This window comes from Pantherophis guttatus, chromosome 3, assembly GCF_059756535.1.
Source record: "Pantherophis guttatus breed Tessera chromosome 3, ASM5975653v1, whole genome shotgun sequence".
Taxonomy (NCBI): Eukaryota; Metazoa; Chordata; class Lepidosauria; order Squamata; family Colubridae; genus Pantherophis; species Pantherophis guttatus.
In genome coordinates this window covers 147159564-147181325 of record NC_142065.1, presented here as the reverse complement: position 1 = coordinate 147181325, position 21762 = coordinate 147159564, and the positions used below count along the sequence as shown (strand labels likewise).

Genomic DNA, 21762 nt, shown 5'->3' with positions numbered 1-21762 from the left:
CTAGCAATTGCCAAAAGCCATAAAATAATGCTGCAACTGGGGAAAAGTGAAGGTCATATTACTATTTCAACTGGGGTTTTTTGTTTTTAAAATCCAGTAAGTGCATGCATTCTTATGAAGTTATGCAAGGTGTTGATTTTAAAATTGTTAAATTGTTGCAATATATACTGAGGCAACTCACGATTGTAACTGTAACTCTTTATTGGTTCACCATGTAACTGTAACTGTAACGGCTCAGCTAGAAATGGCAGTTGACAGCTCTTATATATGAACAGCTCAACTGCTCCAGCCAATGGCTAACAAAGAATCTCCCGTGCGCATGACGTCATCGGTTTCATCCAATAACAACACTCCAACTATAACTAAACCCTGCTAGACATAACACCCCTCCCCTCCTGGATCACGCAAGTGTAATCATTAAGGTATGCCGGGTGCCTGCGTGTTTGTCCGGACCGTCATAGTTCAGGTTCGATAACAGGTGCAGCTGATTCCGGCATGGATGGAGAAGAGAACGGTACAAATGACGGAGTGTTCCCTGGAACAGACTTCCCAGCCTCGGACTCGACCTCAGGTAAGTTGAGCCACTGCTGGCTCCTCGCGGCGCCCCGCGTTAAGCTTTCATTTGCTTGTGAACTTAGCGTTGGACCTGGCACAGAACTTAGCGGTGTTGTAGGTGACGGACTCACGACCTCTGCTGGGTTTTTTTCTAACACACATTTCCGTAACTGGTCCACGTGTTTCCGCCAGGTTCTGCCATCAACGAGCAGGACCCTGTAAGAACAGGGACCTGTTACTTGTATAATCTGTCCCGGCAACCAATGGGGGTCGCCCCCATAGTTTCGTGCAAAAACCTGGTCCCCCTCTTTAAACACCTAGGTGGCAAATAGCCTGTTGTAGGCCAGTCTGAGTTGTATAAAGGATGCAGACGGTCAAGTGTTGTTCGTAAACGGCGGCCCATCAGCATCTCAGCAGGACTTCGATTAGTCCTTGAACAAGGTGTTGTGTGCTGAGAAAGCAAATATGTGGAAACCCTTTCTTGCCACCCCCCGTGGTTCTAGTCTTGCCAGCGCTTCTTTAGTTGACCTCACAGCCCTTTCTGCCAAACCATTACTAGAGGGACAATAAGGGGCAATCTGGGCATGGCGTATTCCTAAACTGGCCAGGAACATTTGAAATGGGGCGGATGTCAGTTGTGGGCCATTATCGGACACCAGAACATCCGGAAGGCCATGTGTAGCAAATAATTTATTTAAAACACGTATGACAGCCTCTGATGTGATGGATGGCATTATTTCCACCTCGACCCACCTTGAATACCTGTCCACCACAATAAGGAACTGGCGGCCCATAAAGGGACCAGCAAAATCCAGATGTACCTGCGACCATGGAGCCCTCGGGAATTCCCTCTCCCTGGGAGGAACAGATGGTGCTGCTGGCCTCGGCAGCTGACAAGTTTGGCATTTTGCTACCCAATCTGTTATATCCTGGTCGATCCCTGGCCACCACACATAACTTCGGCTAAGCCCCTTCATCCTAATGATACCAGGGTGGGCTTCGTGCAAACACTCCAAAATAGAGTTATGCAATTTTGGGGGAATAACGACCCTATGACCCCACAAAAGGCAACCCCGGAGGACAGAAAGTTCGTGTTGCCTGAGCCGGAACGGCTTGAACTGCTCGGCCACTTGTCCCAATGGCCACCCCCTTGCCACCCAGTCGAGCACCTGCGCTAACAAAGGGTCAAGTGCCGAGTGGGCGGCAACGTCAGTTGCAGATAAGGGAATGGGCAGCTCCTCTACAAGGAGGACAGAAGAGGTCGGTGCAGGGTCCTCCACGGGCAAGGGCAATGGACAGCGGCTCAACGCATCAGCATGCACAATCTCCTTACCCGGGCGGTATCTTAAGGTGTAATTATAAGCCGCTAAAAACTCAGTCCAACGGGACATCCTGGGGGAAAGTATCAAAGGAGTCTGACGGTCCCCAGCTAAGAGCCCCAGAAGAGGCTTATGGTCAGTGACCAAATCAAAATGGCGGCCATAAATATAATCGTGGAACTTCTTTACAGAAGCCACTGCGGCTAGGGCCTCCCTGTCTAATTGACTATACTTGCGTTCTGTGGAGGAAAGAGTACGGGAATAATAGGCAATAGGTGCTTCTATTCCATTTGGAAACCTATGGCTAAGGACGGCACCGATGCCAAAAGGGGATGCATCCACTGTTATTACCAGAGGAAGGTGAGAACTATATTGTACCAGGACAGCAGAGGATGTTAGTAGGTCTTGGACAGCCCGGAAAGAACGGTTTTCAGCCTCGCCCCAGGACCATGGTGTATTTTTGTCCAATAAACGGTGAAGAGGCTCCGCCAAGGTGGCTTTATGGAGTAAAAATACGCTATAAAAATTGAGGAGCCCCAGAAATGCTTGCAGGTCAGCTTTGCACGTTGGAACGGCAGCGTTTTTTATAGCTGCCACCTTTGAGGGAGTAGGGTGGATACCTGTGGCGTCAATTAAATACCCCAAAAATTCAACCTGTGGCACACCAATAAAACATTTAGATTTCTTCAATTTTAGGCCGGCCTTCCTGAAGCGTAGAAGGACGGCCCTAACACGGCCAACGAGCTCATCCCATGAAGACGTGGAGATGAGCACGTCATCAAAATATGGGACTATCCCGGGAAGTCCTTGCAGAAGGCACTCCATTAAATTTTGAAATAACCCCGGGGCTATGCTAATACCGAATTGAAGCCGTTTGCACTTAAAAGCAAACGGGCAAATGGGTTACAATCGTTTGGGCCTCAGCTGAGGCCTCATCCACCGGAAGCTGCTGATACGCTTGAGCTAGATCAAGCTTAGCAAAAATGGAGCCTGAACCCAGGGAGTGGAGCAAGTGTTGGACTACTGGAACAGGATAGGGGTTGGCTTGTAATGCCCAGTTCAACGTACTTTTAAAATCCGCGCAGATGTGGACTGACCCATCCGGCTTGATAGGAATGACTATTGGGGTCTCCCACCGGGAATGGTCAGTGGGTTCTAAAACTCCCTGGGCAATCAACTTATCTAACTCGGCTTCTATTTTTGGACGGAGGGCCAAAGGTACTCTCCGGGGTTTGAGCCTAATAGGGGCAACGTTCGGGTCTAAGTTCAGTGAAATTGGGGAACCCACATATTTACCCAGAGCATCATTGAACACATTTTTGAATTCACTAGCCAACATATCGAAATCGCTCTCTGAGATTGTTGAGCGGATGCCTGTGATGGCAAGGCCAAGGGATCCAAACCAATCTAAGCCTAACAGACTGGGAAGGGAGCCATCCACCACGATTAAGGGGAGGCGGCCAGTGAAACTATCATATTCAACTAGGAAACGACCGTGCCCAATAATTGGAATCCGGTTTCCCTGATAATCTCTAAGCTTAATAGGGCTGGGGTGAAGCTGATTTTTCTGCAGGCTAGGCATCATTTCTTTGATGGTGGTCCAGGAGACAATGGATTTAGATGAGCCGGTATCGACTTCCATCCTGCAAGGAACACCTTCGATCTTCACAGTCAGGAAAAGCTTGTTTGAACGTGTAGTGGAGTCACGGTGGGTCGTTATTTCAGTGATCCGCTGGCCGCGGAATATCGCAAAACAGTCTTCACTGTTGACTGCAGCACCTTTTGGTCGAAACGTAGATTGCCTCTGGTGACCTGAGGGGCAGACACGTGCGAGGTGGCCAAGTTTGCCGCAACATCGACATGTCACTGAACGGAACCGGCAAGTTGCTCGGGGGTGCTGATCGCCGCAGCTGAGGCAGGAGGATGGAGGAGGTTTTTTTCCGGTTGGCCGCCCACCTTTTTCAGTAAACGTCTTAATACGACTGACCTCCAGCTCTTCTTCATCGTCTTCGGAAACAACCTCCTCACTATGGACAGCCATGGCTTGATTAGCAGAGAAATGGCACTTACAGATGTCCGTGGCGGATTTATCTGATATCTCCGCCGCCTGGGCCTCTTCCATGGCCATTTGAAGATCTAGGGTTTTTTTCGCTAACAAATGCCTCTGTAAGTTTATGTCGCGTACCCCACAAACCAACTGTTCGACCAAAGCATCATCTAAATCCCGAAACTCACAGTCGAGGGCGGCTGTACGCAGACGGGCGACATAACGGTTGACAGGCTCCCCTTCCTCTTGCAGTATTTGCCTTAAATTAAACCTACAGGCTATATGAGATGGAGTTGGAGCGTAGTGAGCCCTCAATTTCTGCCTCAAAACTTCCCAGGAAGTAGTATGCACAGGCTGGGGAGCGAGTAACGCTCGGGCAGTAGCAAATACTTCAGGGCCACAAGCATTTAAAAAATGAGCCCTTTTCTTATTGCTTGAGAGGTCAGTAAAATCGTTGGCTTCTAAAAAACATTCAAACCGCTCTTCATACGCATCCCACATCTCAGCGGCAGCGTTGTATGGGGCAAAATTTGGAGGAGCCATTTCGTGGATTGGTGGTTTGTGTATTGGGTGACTCACACTCTCTGAATGTTGATTCTGCTCTCAATTCGCCTCAGGAAGATCCCATCCTCATTGCCAGTGTTAAATTGTTGCAATATATACTGAGGCAACTCACGATTGTAACTGTAACTCTTTATTGCTTCACCATGTAACTGTAACTGTAACGGCTCAGCTAGAAATGGCAGTTGACAGCTCTTACATATGAACAGGTCAATCGCTCCAGCCAATGGCTAACAAAGAATCTCCCGTGCGCATGACGTCATCGGTTTCATCCAATAACAACACTCCAACTATAACTAAACCCTACTAGACATAACAAAAATAAAGATTGTTATGCTTTGTATGAATTCTCAGCCAGCCATTAATACTCATATTCCTTTGAAATTGTGGGAGTAGTAATCTATCATATCTAGCTACCAAGAAAGTGTAAAAAGCTTATGCACCTTAATAATTAATACCTGTATTATGAAATAGTGTAAGCTTCAATTGAAAGAGTGTATTTCTTAGGTTTTTCGCGGGTGTTTGTATGTGTGTCTTTGTTTATTCGGGTCTTCTCCCGTGTAAAATTGGAAGTGTCTTGGCGACGTTTCGACGAAGTCTCATTTGTCATCTTCAGGCTGGTGTTTCCGGCTTCGTGCTTAGAAGCACGAAGCCGAAAACACCAGCCTGAAGCTTAGAAGCACGAAGCCGAAAACACCAGCCTGAAGATGACGAATGAGACTTAGTCGAAACGTTGCCAAGGCACTTCCAATTTTACACGGGAGAAGACCCGAATAAACAAAGACCTACATACAAACACCCGCGAAAACTCTGTACAATAGATTAAAACTGTTTTATCTGGTTTGGAGATTTTACTACCTAGTGAGTTTCTCCACCAAGAAGAGATCTGAATCTGAATACAAATCTAACACTCTCTGTTACATTCCAACCATTGTAATGAGATTGGGAAGAAGGATCAGGACACTAATGGTTAGAAGTATTTTTGGGGGTGTTAAAATATAATATTAGCTTAAAATATATAAATGTTAATTTATTGTCTGGGAATGTGATGGCCCTGTCAAAAGCTGGTTCAGAGGAGGAGAAGGAATTGGAATCAGGGCTATTTCTGATTCTAGCTGTGTTCCTGCGGTGGCACATTTCCAGAGGAATGCTCAGAGAGCAGGGGTGAAATCTATTTACCTTTCTTACCGGTTTGGAAGCGCACGCGCCATGCACATCACATGCATGTGCAAACCTCCTGCACATGTGCAAAACCTTCTGGTTACTTCCTGGTTAAAACCAGGAAGTAATGACACCCAGGCGGGTGGGCAGAGCTTTGCTCCGCCATTGCTACTGGATCGCTGAACCACTGGCCAAGATCACTACCGGATCGGGACATCCAGTCCGATCCGGGAGCATTTCATCCCTGTCAGAGAGCCTGGGGAATGAGGATGATGCAGTCCCAAGCCTATACGGCAATGGGGCAAGTGACCAGATGGAGAGCAGCTTACCCTAATGAAAGCAGGAGAGGATCGGCTGTGGTGAGATAAGGCAACAGATCACCTCCAACAGCTGCCTCTCCCACCCAATCTGTGGGCACAGAGAGAGGAGCAGGGCAAAGTACAGAGGAGGTTTGCAAGGCTGCTCATGAGAAGGCAGCCCTGGTGTGAGGTGATTTTGCCAGATGTAAGGAGAAGATGTGTTTGCCGTGAACAAGTGTCTGCTTCAGTGCACATTTCTTTGGCCTTTGTGAACTCTGTTTTGTGGACTCTGGATTGTGTTTCGACTTGTGGACTCTGAATCTTGGATCTTGCTTTGTGGACCTTGCTCATGAAACTTGAATTTTGCTTTGTGTTTTCTGAACCTTGGGCCTTGATTTGTGGACTCTAAACTTTGGTTATGGACTGTGGACTTTCTCCTTGCCTTGTGGTCAGCTTTGGGCCTAGTTTATGGGATCGGGTGGTATTGTCTGTGGGTGACTCAGGGAAAGTGGGGTGGAGCTTTGTTGGCATTGTGGGACGGCCATTTGTCACTGCAAAACTGTGCAATAAACAGACTATATTGGTCCCTGTTCTTGCCAGTGTAACTTGGGTCAGAACAGGGAAATTTACACTGGTTAGACTATGGTAGGGTAGTATTATACAATAAAATCCCTACTACTGTATTTTCTTCCACCTTTCATGTTTCTATGATACATATTATGTATCACATTATGTACATTTGGGGCTTTAGTAGAATCTCTTTAAAACAAACTTGAATTTTTGGCTGTATATATAATCTTCTATCAAAACCCAGGAAAGCTGAGTGATTATACAGTAACACTGCTTTGTGATGCTGACTTTAAAATATTTGAAGAGAAACATCATTAGTAATTTTGCCTTATTTAATATGGAAATCATGTCAAGGGTAAATGTCAAGAGGCTACAAAATTACCCTCCTTATCTCCTGTACATTTATCAGTTGATAAATGGAAAGACAGTGCTGCCAAAATAACTGTGAATGAATAATTTATAAAATGACTGATGCTTCGTGTATATTGTTTCAGGCAGGAAACAGTAGGACATCAATAATCAAAAGGAGCTGGATTAATTTAGCAGAATTCTGAAGCTAATATTTTTATCTAAATGCTACAGTCATGGACCTCTATTGTCACTTGATGTCTGATTCAAAGCTCACAGAAAATATGGGCATATTTCCATTTGCTACTGAGGGTTTTATGCCAGGCCTTTTATAGCCCTGCCATTTTTCCTGGTACATTTCTCTCTTTTGGAAGTTACTAAGTTTATTTCAGAACAGAAGGTGAGAGGACAAATCTGTTCATTGTACAGAGATTGGTCATTGACAGGGCTGTGAATGGCAAACCTGTGAAGTTCAAAGGTAATTAAACCTCCCCTTAAGAAGTTTTCAAATTGCCATACTAGATCAGTACTTCATTTAATAGACTCAGCAGTCAAAAAAAAAAAACCATGCAAAGCTATATTTTATTTCATTTTTTGTGCAAGGATTATGCTAAATCAGGAATGTCAAACTGGTGGCCCTTGGGCCAGATGTGTCACGCACATGCCACACCCACCCTAGCTCCATGAAGGGGAAAACTTCACGAAATGCCACGTGATGGCAACGTGACACCACATGTTTGACACCTGTGTGCTAAATAGTCACTTTTCTTCCGTGCTTCTACTTGCATACTTTTGCATTCTGCTATGTAGTCCTTAAACCACCTGAATGAATTGATCTGACAGTATTGTGGATACTTTTTTTTTTTATTCATGCCTTTTATTTATTTATTTTAATTCTGAGTTCAGATTGCTCAGATGTAGAATACCCTGCCATGCCATAAATGCTGAATTTATGAAACTGGATTGATAAAACAGTTTTGTTTTTGTTGCTATGTCACTGGAAAGGGAAAGGTTCACATGTAATAGTTCTTCCTCTATGGCCAGTCCCATATTAAACGCTGCAAATAAGATTATGATGGCTGCAAAAAGTAAGTAGACACAGATAGAGACTCTCATACAAAGATGCAAAAAAAGGGTACAATATAGTTAAAGAGTGCAACAATTAAAGAAGGAGAGCGAGCACAGAGTAATCCTTGACCTATGACAATTTATTTAACAACAGTTCAAAGTTACTTATGACCACCGCACCACTCCTGCCATCATGTGATCACAATCTCAGGACTTGGCTACTAGCTTACATTTATGATGGGGTCACGTCCTGTGGTCATATGATGGCAATTTGCAACCTTCCCAGTCAGTTTTCAACCAAAAATGGCAATTGGTGAAGCTGGATTCACTTAATGTGCATGTAATTTGCTTAATGACTATGGTTAAATTAGTCATAAAATTGGGTCTAGTCACATGATCGCTTGCTTTAACACCACATTGACTTATAACAGAAATTATGGTCCAACTATGGCCATAAATCAAGGGCTATGTTTAGAGCACTTCGATGAAAATAAAATGGTTTTGAAAACTGGTAAAAAAAGGATAAACATGAGCCACCAGCAGACAGAATGGAATTAAGAATAAAAGCGATGCAATTATTTGGGCTTTATAGAAGTGAGAAAAGGCAGTAAGGAGCAGTTTAGAGATTTATACGGGGATAATCATGATGGCAAAGAGTGGAATTGGAATGAATGTTATAAATATTAGTTCCAAGAAAAAGTTATGAAAAGGAGATCATTAGAGGCCTAACAGTTGATGTACCAGGCTAGAAAACAGGAGACTTATGAGTTCTAATCCTACCTTAGCCATGAATGTCAATGGGCCAGATATTTTGGGCCAATCACTTTCTCTCAGCCCAACTCACCTCACAGGGTCGTTGTGGGGAAAAAGGAGGAGGAAGATATGTTGGATAGGTTTGCTACCATGAGTTATTGGTAAAAACAATAAAGATGGTATACAAATGAATAAATAAAAATGGTGAGATTTCAGGTTTAGATGGTATAACTGAAAAATATTAAAATATAAATGTAGTTTGCTTATGAAGTGGCTATGAAAATGGTTTAATACATATAGTGGCGGTATTTGTGCCTCACAATTGGAAAAAATACCATTGCTGGTTCTTTATACAAAGAGATAAGTAAGTAAGAAGAGTGAATGCAAAAACTACAAGGCAATTAGTACTATATATTAAGTGTACCTGGGAAAGTGTATGGCAGAGTTCTGATTAAAAAGATACAAGAGGTGTTAACAAGTAAATCAGAGGAAATGCAGTACAGTTTTACACTGGGCATGGAGTATGCAGATAAGAATCTTGCATCTCAGCAGGTCACTGAGAAATGTACGAAAATGAGAAAGTATAATCCATGTTTGTTGATTTAGAGAATGGGCTTGAATTATGGAATGTTTTATGTGAATATGCAATTGAATGTTGATTAATCAATGTGATGAGAGCTGCATAGGATAGAGGTAAAGCAGCTTTGAGAATAAATGGAATGTTTATCAAATAATACAACATCGAGAAAGGAATACAACAAAGCTGTGTCCCATAAGACTGACTAGAACCAGATGCATTAGAAAAAAATGTCAGAACTTCCAATGAACTGGAAAAATTCTTAAAAATTCAGGAAGGTGTTCGGAGATTTATCTGCTTTGAAAGTAGCCCCTGTTAAACTGCATAGCACAGTCAAAGTTGGGTGTGTCAGGAGAAACAAAAATAATGTTGAATGCAGTAGGAATAGTGTACTTAGGAAGTATATTTAAGAATAGCATACTTAAAACGTGACATGACCAAAAATGAACGGCGCTGAATGAATGTGAATTAAATGCAGAAGTGAATGACCAGTATCAAAGAAAAACATTGAGGGGGGTTTGATTGTACAGAAAGAATGAATAAGGATCAAATCGCAAAACAAACTGAGTGAATGGGCTAAAAGGAAATGGTTGGAGTTGATTAGGAACTCAGGAGAGGGAGTTGAGACTTTGAAGAACAAAGGGCAATTAATGAAGCATCCCATGAATGTTGTAGAAGCAAGGATGATTTGCATAGAGAGAGATATAGAGGGGTATAGTGATTGGTATAGATACACATATATACACATACCAGGGGTGAAATGCTACCAGTTTGGACCGGTTCAGGCAAACCGGTAGTAAAAAATGCTACCAGTTCAGGTGAACTGGTATTTCTGACGATCAGCTGGGCAACGATCAGCTGTGACGCGCAATTTATATTAGCTAGGATTGTCGGATTTCCAGCTTTCTAGCTAATCTAAATCATGTGGCACAGCGGATTCCCCCCCTCACTGTTCTACTTATCTTTGCAGACTTGGAAGGCTTCAAAACGGTCCTTTTTTAGCGCTGCACGGGCACGCCTCAGAAAAGCGCACATTCGGTAGCAGATTCACAGAACTGGTAGAAGACTTCAGAGGAATTTCACTGCTGACACATACATGTACATATGCACATGTATGTGTGTGTGTGTGTGTTTCCGTATACACACACACACTCTATATGCACTTCAGGATTTACTCTGAAAGGAAATGGCATGGTAGATATGTGCTATATGTGCTATATGTTACCCATGTTTGTTTGTAAAATCTCCTGCGGTTTGAGCTGCGGTTCCAGCTCTGTATAATTTCTACATCAGCTTTACGTCCAGTTGCCTAAATAATTCCAATTTCCATGCTCCTGAAAACGCAGCCAAATTTAGAATCCCTCTTCTATGTGGGCAATGCAGTAGTCATGTTGTGCACTCCCATTGGATTTAAAAAGGTCACGAAAGCCATAATCCAATTCAGCAAAGTGAATTATTAAAAATCAAAAGTGCTGGCATTTGCGAGGAAACCACAGCGGTGCAATTGGATAATAAATGGAAATAAAATCAAACAGGTGCTTACCTTTAAAGATTTGGGATTTGTTTTCCATGCCCAGGGGATTTGGAAGCCTATCAGGAACACATTGCCCAAACAGCTTCAAAATCTCCAATGGCTATTAAGAGGTTCTTTTCCACCAAAGGAAAGGAATTAATACTCGCAGCCCTAAAATTATTTGAGGCTAAAACCTTTGCTTGAATTGTAAATGGAGCGCAGATACAAACTATACATGAAGCCAAATACTCTTGAGCCAATACAAACCAAAGCCCACATTGGTATCTCTAAGTTAGTCCTCAATACAGTAGTTAGGCGTGAGATAGGAGTGCCCAAAATAGACCTGAGGGCATGCCAATTAATTATAATAAATTGGTAGAAGATAGCATTCTTCTGTAACAGTCTGGTGCTGCTAATTTTGAAGGAGAGCCATGCTTCACAATAGATATAAGCAGCAAATCAGAGACTGAGAGTCTCTGGGATCACTATTGATTGGCTTCTATTTTCCACTTTTGGCAAGGCAAAAGGATTGTCCTTCAAAGGGTGAAAGTATGCGGAATACCAAATCAAAGTTAGCATCTTTTCCTGGAACAGCAGCATCCTGTTAGCGAAAAGCACATGGTAATCTGCAGGCTATTTATATACTTTATCCTTCCCTAAATTATGGAAGAAAGTTTTTTGCTTTTTTTAGAGGTAGGCACTAAGTAGTCTTTTTGGCATTGTTACAGGCAGATTCACCAAAACCCCACTAATAGAATACATCTCCCACAGAACTCTGGGGAAATAGAAACCATCCAACAAGTACTGTTTCATGGCAATTTTTACTGGGATCTGGGCAAGAATGAGAAACTCCTCCTCCTGCAAGAAGTATAATGTGGTGGTGCAGTGGTTAGAATGCAGTACTGCAGGCTAATTCTGCTGACTGTCAGGAGCTCAATTCTCAATGGCTCAAGATTGACTCAGCCTTCTATCCTTCCAAGGTCAGTAAAATAAGGACCCAGATTGTTGGGGGCAATATGCTGACTCTGTAAATTGCTTAGAGAGGGCTGTAAAGCATTGTGAAGCGGTATATAAGTGCTATTGCCAGTGCTATTTCTATATTAGACTTTTCTTTCTGACCCGTACTACCAGCAACAGCAGCAAAAGTTTGTGTTGCTGAAGTGAAAAATGCTGTAATAACCAGTGCAAACAAGATAAATTTGTCAGTCTAGAATCATATTAGTAATTTCATTTTAATAGATAGAAAGATAATTCATTTTATCTTTTTATTATGCCTTTTTGATATGCTGAACATTGGTCATTGTATTAAATTTAAATCTACTTTATATGTTTGACTCTTGAGAGCTTCACATATAAACTTCACATATATATTTAACTCTACTTTGTATGTTTGACTCTTGAGAACTTCACATATATATCATCACTTGTCCATATTGTGGAGTTGTTGTTGTTTTTTTTGCAACAGCAGAGCTGATTTGTCTCTGCATCTCAGGATGTTGTCAACTTCCCAATTTGCCTTCAGTGCTAGAATCTTCTGAGGGTCTCCAACCTAAGTTCTAAACATGTCTGATTTTTTTGTGATCAGCCTAAGGTTAGCTAGGTGTTCTCCTACCTAGCTCCATATAATCTATTATTCATTGTTTTAAATTTCCACGAGGGCCTGCAGTATGGGATAAATTTGATTCCGAGAATACAATAAAAGCCAGTTAAAAATCCCAATATTTTGTTTGTTGTATACCTAGATACTCCTATATAATGCTTTAGCATTTGACATTCTGTCTATGCTTCTTATTTATATATTTCAAAATCCTATATTCAAGAATAGCATTTGAAAATAATGCATAAATATACCATATTTCTTAATGTGCAATAAACTTGACATTCACTTCCCAGTATAGAACTAGCTAGACAAATCTGAAGACAGCTATCGTATATATATTTATTTTCCATTTTTCACATTGAGCAACAGAATGGCAGAAATCTCTTCTTTAGTAAAATATTACTTGGGGATCAAGATTCCCCCTATCATTTTCGTGTCTGCTTCTTTTCTGGGTTTTTTCCCCCATTGTTAGCACTGTACCCTTTGATCTCTGTATTCCTTTGTTTTGTCTTCTTGGGTACCAAGGGGAAAAGGGCTAACAGTGAGTTCTTTTTAGCTACTCTCTGCTCTGAAGGCCCCTCTAGCTTAGCCAGCTGTATCATACTGAATTAGGCTAGTTCTTTGTTATTTTCCTTCTCTGTACATTTTGCTCTAGGTTTCAAGAAGCCCAAAGAGAATAGTGAAGACCTTCTGCCTTGCTCTCTAGGAAAGGGCATTATGATGGCCAATGCTGTATATCTTGGGTTTAGAGAGGGACATCACTTTATTTTCAGCATTTCCTAAAGAGAATGTATTTCTTGAATGACCATCTTCTTTGACCACCACCTCCTCCTCCTCTTCTTCCTCCTCCTCCTCCTGCTCTTCCTCCTCCTCCTGCTCTTCCTCCTCCTCCTGCTCTTCCTCCTCCTCCTCTTCTTCTTCCTCCTCTTCTTCTTCTTCTTCCTCCTCCTCCTCCTCCTCAGGATGGGCAGTGATGGGCCTACAACAGGAACAAGGGCAAGCTGAGAAAATTAGTCTTATTACTTTGTTGGGATAGTTGCAATGCAGCAAGAAAATTATTCTTGTTTGTAGGCCAACCAGATGGACATTTTGCAACAGGGCATTTTCAGCAATTGAGAATTGTTGGAACAGTTAACCAGGTTTACTATAGAAAGCTGCTATTTGAATTTACTTTCTTCAGTAACCAAGTATTTGTCCAGCCAACTCTTTCTTTTTTTTTCTCTCTTTACACTGAGCAAATGACATCAGTTCTTTTCTTCGTTGGCATTTATCAAGATTGTAGTGTTTAAAAGACCAATACATTTCTGAATGATGCATTTCTTATACTCTCCAGCATGCTTTTCTTACAGTGATCTTTTAGTAAGTTAAAAACTACCTCTAGGCAGTTCCCTCATATGACTGGTAAGAGGGACCCCATTTAAATCCTATAGTAGATAACAAACAAATGCACCATTGTTAGGTTTGGGTACTGGTAGAGGAAGAGCAGAGAATGAGAGAAAGAGATAGACACGACTCTAAAATATATTCAATATTAAGAAGGTGGTGGGTGTTGAAAAATATGCTGTGAGGAAGTATAAGTCATGGTTTATGTAGATCAGAGGTGGTATTCAGCAGGTTCTGACCAGTTCTGGAGAACCAGTAAATACCACCTCTAACTGGCCCCGCCCCCATCTATTCTCTGCCTCCCGAGTCCCAGTTGATGGGAGGAAATGGGGATTTTGCAGTAACCTTCCCCTGGAGTGGGGCGGGAATGGAGATTTTACAGTATCCTTCCCCTGCCATGCCCACCAAGCCATGCCACACCCACCAAGCCACGCCCACAGAACTGGTAGTAAAAAAAATTGAATCCCACCACTGATGTAGATGGTTCTGCTTCTGGTATATCTTGTGACATTATCACAGTAGGATAGGTAGATAATAGACAGACAGACAGACTTGAGACCTGCTTGAGTTCTTTTTCCAGCCAGATAAGCCAGCATTCATAGTGGATCTTCTGCCAGTGTTAATGAGAGAAGTAGTTTGATCTAGGGATATAATACAGTGTTTCATTTCTGTGAGGATGGAAGAAATGCATTTGTTGGCTAAACTGGCACCTTCTAATACTCATATTCTATTATTTGAGAATTAATCCGTTCACCTATCCAATCGACGGTGCATAGTAATATAACTACTATTGGCTATATCCAATATATTGGCCAACATGCGTATATATTGCCTCCACACTTTTCTTCAGCTGTTGAGGATAACTCTTTAAATAACTTACAGGTCAGCTGCTGGTGTTTCTTTTACCTCTTTTAAGCGTGGAATAAATCAAACCATGTCACCTTATAAAATGGATGACTGCTTTCCCATTTTTCTTTCATTGCTGCCATTTTCCTTCAAGGTGATCAAAGTCTGGGATTGCCTCTCCATGCGAAGGAGAGGAGAGGGTGGGAAAAAAAGAGAACTCCATAGAAAAAGAAAATGCATTGTTGTTTCTGTTTTAAAGGAATAAAATATATGGGCCATGGTGTGCCAGGCAAATGTTTCTGAAGAAGCCCAATGAAAAACAAGAGAAAGGAGGAAAGAAAATGCTCAGAAAAAGCTTGGTGCCATAACCAATGACAACAGTGGCAGCCTTTCTGGACCCAGGTAAGGCAGAGAAAGTGAAAAGGAAGGTGATAAATTCATTATAGTTACACAGTCTATTGTGATGCATCTTCACTGCTGTTACTGTTTGAAAAGTTTTATCTTCTGGTCAAAATTGAATGCTCAAGTGCTACTGATATAGCTTTGCTTTGACACTTGCAGAAACCTTGCAGGCTAAGCAGAAGGGCCCAAGCAAACAGAAAGCAATCTTAACAAGATCATATCCAGAGAGTGCACAATTTAGGTTTTTCCCGTCTTCCAAACCTCAGCTAAGGATGCCTGCTTGTATTAATTACCTCTCATTCCCCAAACACATTCATTCTGAGCTATCTTTAGAGTGCATAGTGCAGAAACCAATTGACCAGGGATGAAAGCAATTAGCAAACAGGTTATTTGAAAATTAACAGTCCTTCTTTAGCCTGCTGTCCATACCCAGGTTTAAATTCACAGCAAAGTGTAAAATACATTTATCTATGCATAAATACCCACAATCCCATTTCCCCCTCCCCCCCAAAAAATCAATTTCTTTCTTGCATATTTTAGCTCTTTATTACTGTCACAAATTTCTTTCTGGCAGTGTAGCCAAAATGTCAAGATGTCCCAAAGTGCTCAAATTTTATGGGCTCAGTAAATACTTTCAGATATTAATCAGCCAAACTGAGCTACTTCAATCTTGTATTTTGAAAAGTTTTTTTTTTAAATTTTTTTTCTTAAAGTGATTTACACTTTAACCAACTTTCAATATATACATCAACCTGGTCATTTAGAAAAACAATATTTGGTATTTTGCCGCATGAGATTAATTGTTTTTGAAGATTGAGAATGGCTTCCCTTGGTTGTCATATACTGACCATATTAGGGAGCATGAACAAGACTGCACATAACCAATGTGAAGGCAGAGAGAGAGCTTCCGTAGGAGAGATGTGCTCTCTCTTCAATGCCTGAATAAATTTAACATTTATTCAATAAGCAGAAATAGCAAAGTAGCAATAGCACTTAGACTTATATACCACTTTGCAGTGCTTTATATACCTCTCTAAGCAGTTTACAGAGTCAGCATATTGCCCCCAACAATCTGGGTCCTCATTTTACCGACCTCGCAAGGATGGAAGGCTGAATCAAACCTTGATCCAGTCGGAATTGAACTGCCAAATTTCAGGCAGCTGGCAGTCAGCAGAAGTAGCCTGCAGTACTGCATTCTAACTACTGTGCCACCACGGCTCAGTAAGAAATAGAATCATCAAAATTGTTCCAGTTTCATTGGTTCATATTGGTATGAATGTCTTGGAATTATTGGAGCTAAAATTCACCACATCTGGAGAATAATAAGTTTGGGAAGGCTCAATAACCAGATGGTTATCATATACAGATCAGGGTTTGACTATCTTTAAGACTGCCTATCCTAAATTCTGCCAAACCCAAACTGTCCACTCAGTAAATGCCTACTAAAGGTTTCCACCTATCAAGTGGTGGGTAGGAAGGAATATAAAAAGGGGCAATCTTGATGAGGGTTCTTTCCTTTGGATCAACGTTCCTCCTTGAGACAACATAGCATCCATGCTCTGGACTTCTGGAACTTGGCTATTCCAGAAATTACTGGGGACTTGAGTGTTTCCTTTGCCAGGACTATTATAATTATTATAATTTTAGTTTAATTATATATTGTATTTCTGCTATATTTTATTATTTTTATTTAGTGCACTCATATTGCAGCTGTAGCTTTTATACACTGCTCAAAGTAGCCTTGACTGAAACAGTTTATAGATTGATGAATAAAATGAATAAAATTAAATAAATAACACAATTCTATTTTAGTGGTTATGAAAGTCATAACCAAGCAGATGTACATTGGAAATCTCAAACTACTATATTAAAGCATATCCAAACCTTACTAAGATGTTCAATTGTACCTGCATGAATAGGTGTAACATATTAACTATTAAAAATATTTGTGACTATTGAATAACTGTACTCAGAATTAAGTGGCATTACTAAAACTGGAAATTAGAGAACATATTGACCATAGTTGCCAACTACTGTTGACCCATTGTTATGAAGTTATATTTCTCCGGGCAGAAGAGTACAATCCCATAAATTCAAATGGCTAATATCTTGTGTTCCAAGTATCAATTATGAAATTAATCTAGTTGGTGTTTGCGGCAGTGGTACTAATTGCCAGCTCTGCGGGCTGTACAAATCTCAGTCTCAGACATAATGTATGATATAATATTTGCTTACTTAGAATATAATCACCCTATCAATTTAGCAGGAAATTTGTTCTGTGTCATATTTTTCCACCCACTCCATCAATACAAACTTGACAGTATAGCAGTAAACAAACAGCAATATTAATAGATATACATAACTAAGTAGGAAGCAAGCGGCAATGCAAGTCCTGTACCATGCAATCTCCATTGTGTTTTCTCAGAAGTAAATCCAATGAACTCAGTACAACTTGTTTTGCTCAAGGGCAGAGGGCAGGCATTATTGGAAGTGTTTTGTGAAATCATGACTTTTGCGAGCCATGGCCAATAATGACAGTACTGAGCTAGATAGACCCAGTCCATGGACCTCCCTCTGATTTTTATGTTGCTGACTTAGTAAAATTTTCAATGGTATGAAAATCCTAGCCCCGTGATGGCGAACCTACGGCATGCGTGCCACAAGTGGCACGTGGAGCCATATCGGTGGGCACGTGAGCTCAGCTCCAGCACACATGAGCACGCTGGCCAGCTGATTTTCGGGTCTTCTGGGCCCACCAGAAGTTGCAAAATGGATCGTTTCCAGCCTCCGGGGGGGGGGTAGGGAAGGCCGTTTTCGCCCTCTCCAGACTCCTAGAAAGCCTATGGAGCCTGGGGAGAGCGAAAAATGGACCTACCGGGCCCACCGTGCCATTGCATGCCAAAAGCAAGGAGAGCACGGGGGGGGCACACATGCATGTGCGGGGTGTGTGTGTTACATAGAATTATGGGTGTGGACACACATGCACGCAATCCCCGCGCTCCCCCCACTTTTGGCATGTGATGGCAAAAAGGTTAGCCATCATTGTCCTAGCCTATGCTAAGTTTCACCTGGTGAAAGTCAGGTATTTGAAGTCCATATGTAATGTGAAGAACAAGCATTGTCCAGTGCCTACTGCAGATGTTCCTTCATGGGCTAATTTTTGTCTTATAGAGGCCACTTATATGGACAGGGAAAATATTGGAGATCACTTGGAGACTGTAAGCAGCGAGAGCCAAGTTTCATTCTATTAAGAATCAAGCTAAGCTTAATTCTAAACATGGTGTATTATTTATACTTGAAGAACCATGGTGATGCAGTGGTTAGAATGCAGTACTGCAGGCTAACTCACTGTTCATTCCAGGCATTTGATTCTAAATGGCTCAAGTTTGAGTCAGCCTTCTATCCTTCTGAGGTTGGTAAAATGAGGACCCAGATTGTTGGGGGGTAATATGTTGGGGGGCAATATGCTGACTCTGTAAACCGCTTAGAGAGGGCTGTAAAGCACTGTGAAGTGATATACAAGTCTAAGTACTATATTTATTTATTTATTTATTTATTTATTTATTTATTTATTTATTTATTTATTTATTTATTTATTTATTTATTACATTTAAATAGCAGCCCAACTCATGTAACTACAGCATGTATTAAAGAAAATTCCCCGAACAATATTGCAAATAAGAAACATAATAAAAACACAAAAGAAAAATCTATAAATAACCACTTCAGCAACACTAGAGCTCACCTAATCCATCTTCATAAGCCCATGAAGTCTGTCTTACAGTAGACAGGCACATCTGTTGTCCTGGTCCAATTCTGCGGGGAAAAACCAAGTTTTTAAAGCCTTTTTTAAGATTAACAAGTCAAAGTCATCTGAATTTTGGTGGTATGAGATATTTCTTCAACTAACAGGTATCTCAACAACAACAACAAAGGCGCACCTTTAAGGTTGATCAGAGGTATTACTTCAAAGAGGGGACCTGAGAATCCTCATTCAGTGAGAACATGTGAGACAGGCAAAAATAATTGGAGACCTCAAACAGTATAGATATGTATCCATTTCTTACACAGTCAAGATTCTGATGACTGTGACTTGTTATTCTTCAGGAAGGCTTTAAAATCTTGGCTTTCCCCCTTGGAGTTGGGCTAGGCTAAGGCAACAGATGTGTCTGTCTATTGGAAGATGGACAAATATTTGTGTTGACACTTTGTGGAAAATGTAAGGAGATTTATTTATTTATTCATTTATTTTTATCCTGCCGCCATCCATAATTAGGACCTGAATTTTAGTCCTTGCTCTCTTCTTTTTGTAAAACTTTAAATAAAATGGAAATATGTTTATATCTTACTGGTTGCAACCAGCACGTCCCAATCTGGCCTTTATCTCAAATCAGCAAGATACAGAGTACTAATTAGAGAGGAAAATTGTAATCAAGTATTTTCAAAGAGGGCACTTGGATAAAATTGTCACCTTGTTTCTACTCCCTGATTGTTTACAAACCAATTTTAAATAGACTCTCTTCACTTCTTCTGCCTTTGAAAGACTAAGACTAGCAAGAAATGTTATGAGCTAGTGAGTTCTCCCTCCAGCTGAACAACAGAATTAAAAATAGGTGACCAGCATTCTCATTGTTGTGTCTTTTTATACATGGATAGTTTATGACTCAATGGGCTACCAAGGCAACTTTTTTTGTGTGTGTGATAAAATAAGCCTCTCATGGCAGACATTTTATGAATGTGCATTCCTTGTGCTGCATCAGTCTCTCTGTGTGCATAGGATAGGCTTTATATACTCTGCTCATTGAGGAAGACTTTTCTTTGATGTCCCGGCTTGATCCAGTTCATTTTCAAACTCAATCTATTTTTTTTTCCAGCTTCTCCCCTGCCACATATTTGCTCCCGTTCTTTTGGAGAGTTATTCTGCTGACAGAATGATAGACAGATGGAGTTCTAAACCTTTTACAGAATTTCTTTCCAACATTCCTTTGGGTAAAGGATAAAAATGAGATTCAAACAGCATCTAACCCCCGAGTCTGCTGGCGTACAAAATTCCAACTATACAGCCTCTTCCCATTTTAAATACATGTTGTATTTGTCTGGCCATTTGCAATAAATAAATAAGCAGCTGTTGATGTAAAAGTGATATTCCTTCTCTTTCCATTAAAAGGTCTGGACTAACTTTGTTCCTGAGAATACTGCACTGAATATGCATTATAAAAATGTTTCTAGATTTTCTGTGTGTGTTTGTGTGTGAGTCAGCAGCGTCCATAGAGGGATCAAAGAAGTCGAGCTGGCATTGGTGATTGCACAATCAAAGCCTTGTTTCTTTGTATGTAGCACATTGACCCACAAAAAAAAGGAACGGCTTTAACCTCATGGTTGTAAATATCATCTTGACTGTTTTGATCCACCCATCTATACTGTTGCTGGGGAGCGGGGCTGGTTGGGATTGGAAAGGAATTAATAGTTTCCTTGGCCAACTATTGTTGCTTATATAAGCAGCATTGAGGCAAATGCGGTTGCTTATATAATCAGAAGCAATAAAGCCATGCAATTTATTTGCAAGGATTATGAAATTGCCCAGAAACTAAGGTTAAGACTGGTTATATTGCTAAAGTGCCCTGCACCGTAGTCCTTCCTAGCATAACTAAGTTGCATCCAATGCTGAACACAGTGCTCAAAAATGGAGAGGCATGATGTCATAAGACTAGAACTAATATAACAGCCAACTATATAGGAGCCCTGAATTTCAAAAGGGAAAAAAGTTCCAGCTTGTTTCAGTTTCAGATATGCTGGTAAAGTCTCAGCAAAACAAAATACAGTTCTGCTCTTGCAATAAACTGATGTCTTAGCTTATCCAGTTTATCCAACTCCAGCTTATTCGGTCTGGATTTGATCTGGATCCAGTACAAGGATATGTGTGTGTAGTGCAGTGGTGGGTTGCTCCCAGTTCAGTCCGGTTCTATAGAACCAGTAGTAAAACCGGCGGAAGGCTCCGCCCACCCACCACGACATCATCATGGGTGGTGTGCATGCGCAGAAGCGTCTGCGTATGCACAGAAGCGCGTGCTCCCACTGCGAACCGGTAGTAAAAGTAAGTGGAACCCACCCCTGGTGTAGTAGTTGCAAGAACATAATTTCCAGCAACAGCTCTAAAATCTGTATGGCCGAATCATACAATGAATGGGACTTATTGCCTCATAGAGAAGTCGCTAAACTGGGCAAGGAGGTGAGGAATGCACATTCATAAAACGTCTGCCATGACAGGCTTATTTTATCACACACACAAAAAAAGTTGCCTTGGTGGCCCATCGAGTCATAAACTATCCATGAATAAAAAGACACAACAGTGAGAATGCTGGTCACCAAATGTTCTTTTATCATCCATGTTTTCCTTTACAATTTTTCTGGGCTGGTAGTTGTACTTCCAAATAAATCATTGGGCAGCAGCTACTTACCTGTTTTATTTTCTCAGAATGCCTGGACGATGTGAGTGGGTCTCTGAGACATTCCTGTAAATAAATATGCTGCTTGAGGTTTCCTTTCCTAAATGCCACCTTCCCATTGATTTGTTTTAAACACATCTAAGTCTTGCAGGGCAGGGAGAGTGGAAGAATGCCAAGTGAAGTGTCTGCAGGCCTGTAATGCTTTATCCTAATTTAATCAATCATATCAGAATTGTAGCCTCGATTTGCAGTCCAAACCCATCATTACAAACTCTAGGAATGGAGTTCCAATAAGTGGTTCTACATTTCCCCTT

General features: G+C 41.3%; 1 long non-coding RNA gene across 1 annotated transcript; it reads left to right on the top strand.

Annotated features, from left to right (window-relative positions):
• The first annotated feature begins 251 nt into the window (after positions 1-251).
• Positions 252-20127, top strand: LOC117672474 (uncharacterized). The gene is made up of 3 exons (XR_004593254.3): positions 252-571; positions 14860-15002; positions 19877-20127. It is a non-coding gene; the product is annotated as an uncharacterized LOC117672474 (long non-coding RNA).
• The last annotated feature ends 1635 nt before the right edge of the window (positions 20128-21762 follow it).